Here is a 4,492-nt window from a genome sequence, read left to right as displayed (position 1 = left end):
AATGGGCATCATCAGAAAATCTACAAACAACAAAATGCTGGAGAGGGTGTGGAGAAAAGGGAACCCTCTTGCACTGTTGGTGGGAATGTAAATTGATACAGCCACTATGGAGAACAGTACGGGAGTTCCTTAGAAAACTAAAAATAGAATTACCATATGACCCAGCAAGCCCACTACTGGACATATACCCAGAGAAAACCATAATTCAAAAAGACACATGCACCCCAATATTCACTGCAGCACTATTAGGTCATGGAAGCAACCTAAATGCCCATCAACAGACGAATGGATAAAGGAGATGTGGTACATATATACAATGGAATATTACTCAGCCATAGAAAGAAATGAAATTGGGTCATTTGTAGAGACGTGGATGAATCTAGAGACTGTCATACAGAGTGAAGTAAGTCAGAAAGAAGAACAAATATCATATATTAGCGCATATATGTGGAACCTAGAAAAATGGTACAGATGAACTGGTTTGCAGGGCAGAAATTAAGACATAGATGTAGAGAACAAACGTATGGACACCAAGGGGGGAAAATGGCGGGGGCGGGGGGAGATGGCGGTGTGATGAATTGGGAGATTGGGATTGACATATATACACTGATGTGTTTAAAATTGATAACTAATAAGAACCTGCTGTATAAAAAAATAAATAAAATAAAAAACAAACAAAAAAACCCAAAAACCTGTACATGATGTTTATAGCAGTATAGATTCATCGACTGTAGAAACTGTGCCACTCTGATGTGGGATGTTGATAGTGGGGAAGGCTATGTGTGTGAGGGGGCAGGGAGTGTATGGGAACTCTTTACATGCTCAATTTTGTTGTGCTCAATTTTGTTGTGAACCTAAAACTGCTTTAAAAATTAAAGTCTAACGTTTAAAAATGATTCAACCATTTTAGAAAACTGATATACGTTTACTTGTCTGTGTGTGTATGTGTGTGCGTGAGAGAGAGAGAGAGAAGAATGGAATTTTCTATGGCTCTGGTTATATACACATAAGATGTGCCTGGCTGGGCTGGCTGTACATTCACTCTTGATGCAGCAGTTACATTCCTAGGTACTTATTTAAGGAAAATGAAGCATATGTCAACACAAAGACTCACAAGTATGCTCATAACTGTTTAATGGAAGGTAACCCCAAACTAGAAATATTTTAGGAACCCACAATTCAGAATGGGTAAAGAAACTGTGGTTTATTCATACAACGGTACAGTACACAGCCATAAAAAAGAATGAACTATCAATATTCACAACCAACTGGATGAATCTCAAAAACATTTTGCTGACTGAAAAAACTACACACACACAAATATATACATATATATTTATAAATATGTAAGTAAATGCTGTGTGATTCCATTTATATAAAATTCTAAAATAAATTAATTCAAGGTAGAAAAATCAAAACAGTGATTGCTTTAGCCAGTGGGCTTAAAGGGAAAGGGCACAGAGGAATTTTCTGGAGGAATGGAAGTGCTCTATGTCTCGATATTGTGTGGATACAGAAGTGAGCAAATTTGTCAAAATTAATTGAACACCACACTTAAGATCTGTGCATTTCACTGTATATAAACCATACCTCAATATACACAAAAATTTTTAAGAGAAAGAATATTTCATGTTTCAAGTTTCTAAAGTGGAAATGGGAAAGAAAAAAGTAAATCAGGTCTGCCACAGGGTCCAAACTTTTCTAGCCATCTTGAATGTTCTTCTGGGCCTATCGGAAAAATTCAAGCTATTTTCTGGAAGCGGCTGAGGGAAGGGCAGAGGAAAATCGGAAGGAAGCTAAATGTATCAGATCCAACCTGAGGTCTCCTTTGAAATGTTAGTTCCACAGACTTGTGCCAGAGTATCAATGATCTGTTACTAATTCCAACCCTAGGTTTAAAGTAAGATTATAAAGGATTAACAAATGGAAGTAGCCATTGAATGCCAAGAAATCTCAGAGGAGACAGTTGGAGACATGTTTTCTCTCCAGGACATTCAGATGGTTTTGAGATGAATTTTTGGGGGGTTGGAATTACTCCAAATCATCCTGAATTGGTGGGGAGAAATACCCAGTACATTCATAATTAACCAATATTTCCCCTTTACTGAAATAAAGGGAGTTTAACCAGAAGGCAGATGTAGTAAGACATCATCCCATAAGGTGCATCTTTTCTAATCACTGATGTTATTTAAGTCAGATACTTCGTGTATCTTATTAAAATGTTGGAGAATTTTCACCCAACTATACTTTTTTTTTAATGACACAGTATAGAGAGGTGGACCCTGCAGAGGTGAGGAGGTGAAAACCAGAAACTCAAAGAGGAGGCAGACATAAGAAGGGAGGCAAGGATGTGAGGGAGGCAGTGGAGAGAGAAAGAAACCAGTCCAATGGTAACTCTTCTTGGGCACTTCCTTGGTCTCCCCTGGAGCCCTGGCTTGGCTCTCTTCAACCTCTGTTCCTACCGAGAACTGAGGACATATGACGAAGGAGGCTCTGGCCCCTTGTCCTCTTCCCCATGCTCTTTTTTGCTGCTCATTCCAGGCATGCTCCACACTAGCCCTGGGGTTCAGCCTGTTCTCTCCCCATCCTCACATCTTCTCTAAAACGCTTCTCACCTCCTGCATCACTCTTGCTTCAGAGCATTAGAATGCCTCACTCACGAGATACCAATTGCTCCTCCTCCTCCAACTAGTTTCCCCACATCAATTAGGAAAGCCAAAGGTTGTCCCCTTCATCCAAATATGTCTTCAGTCCCAGCCCAATGATGCACTTATCAGTTACTTATACTTTCAAGTGCACCTACCTACCCAATACCGGTATGTACAGGGCAAGTCAAAAAGAAATGAACATTTCCAAACATGTATTACTCAGTAACTAGGTTTTATAAGAAGAGGTACCAAAATCAGTTGAAGGGAAAAATCAGAGCTTTTTTTTTCTATAACTGTACAAACACTCAATTTTTGTCCCTCAAGGCACATGACATACTTCAATTCTGTAGGCTAATAATTGTACCAATTCATCCCAGACCCTTTGTTGAATATTACTTTTGATAGTTGAAATGGCAGCCACAATGTTTCCCTTCAGCTCCTCCAGGCTATGAGGAAGACGTGGGACAAACACAAGGTTCTTGATTTATACCCCCTAGAAGTCACATGGAGTGACATCTGGGGACTTCGGACTGTAGTTCCAGAGGTCAATACTTTGAACTGAGCATCTCACTGAGCCCCGTGGAAGGTGTTCTTTCCATGACCTCTGGACCCCACAATCGACTTAAGGTAGAGCCCCATCCTGCTGGAAGACAGAGCTGTCAGAAACTACCTGCAGCTGTGAATAAAGCCACGCAGGTATCATATCCAGATATGCGACCCCATCACTGTGCTCTCTGCCAAAATTGGGTGGGCTCTGTGTGTGAAAATTGAGAAATACAAGGGAAGCTCTACTGTTTGGTGCATACTACATGTTTATATACAGCATGGTTACTAAGTAACACAATTTTGAAAGTTTCAATACTTTCTGAACAACTCTGTATATCATAGAAGGCTGCACTTTCCACTCCAACTTTTGGTGCTGAGACAGGCTGGGACCTGGGACCTGGGACCCTTTGCTGCAGTGCTTGCACCTGGACAAACGTCTCCTTGAACAACAAAATACAAAGAAACTTATAAGGGACTAAAAATAACTGTATATGTGCAGTTGGGGCAAATTATGGACAACAAGATACAAAAAGACCAAACAAACTCAACTGCCACTTCTGAAGAGCTGGGAGCAAAAGAAGGGTACTGCGCATGCCCCCTGCACACAACACCACCAAAGGGGTGGCCAAATCACCTAAGCCACCCCTCCAGCCCAACCCTGGACACACCCCTACCCTCACCCTATATAAGGAACAAGCTCGCTCCTGAGCTAGCAAGGAAATATGTTACTTGTTCTCACTCCCTGCTGCTGCAGTAGGGGGTCCCAATAAAGCCTTGCCTGAATTTCTTGTCTGACCTCTGATCAATTTCTATTGATTAAGGAGGCTAAGAACCCTGGTCGGTGACAGTGCTACTGTCGCCATCCTTTACATGTGTGGTTGCAGGTGTTTCTCTTTCAATGGGTGCTCCCCGGGGACAAGACTGGGTCTGTGGGATTCCTTCTGAACAGCATCATCCTGCTCTGGGGCTTGCAGGGTTAGGCACTTAGTCTTAAGCTTTTGACAGAATGTGGCAATGGCCTATTCCTCATTCTCAACTACCAGCTCCATCCAGGGAGGCAGAAAGACAAGGCAAATCCTCTTGAGGCAGACTTTCCATGGGCTCAGCCTTCAGGGGATCCCTCCTGCCTTCCTCCATGCTGGGAAAAATGCAAGGAGTATGGTTTAACCCTTGGGCCCTAGAACAAAGGCCTTCCTCATTCCATGGCCATGAGAGACAACACCAGCCTGGATGGAGCCTCTCCCAGCAGAGAGTAGAGGCTGGGTTCAGCGGCCTGCGGGGGAGGTGGCTGGCTTTTG

This window comes from Lipotes vexillifer, unplaced genomic scaffold (genome assembly GCF_000442215.2).
Source record: "Lipotes vexillifer unplaced genomic scaffold, Lipotes_vexillifer_v1.1 scaffold422, whole genome shotgun sequence".
NCBI classification, from domain to species: domain Eukaryota; kingdom Metazoa; phylum Chordata; class Mammalia; order Artiodactyla; family Lipotidae; genus Lipotes; species Lipotes vexillifer.
The sequence above is the reverse complement of the archived record's forward strand: the minus strand, read 5'-3'. Positions refer to the sequence as shown.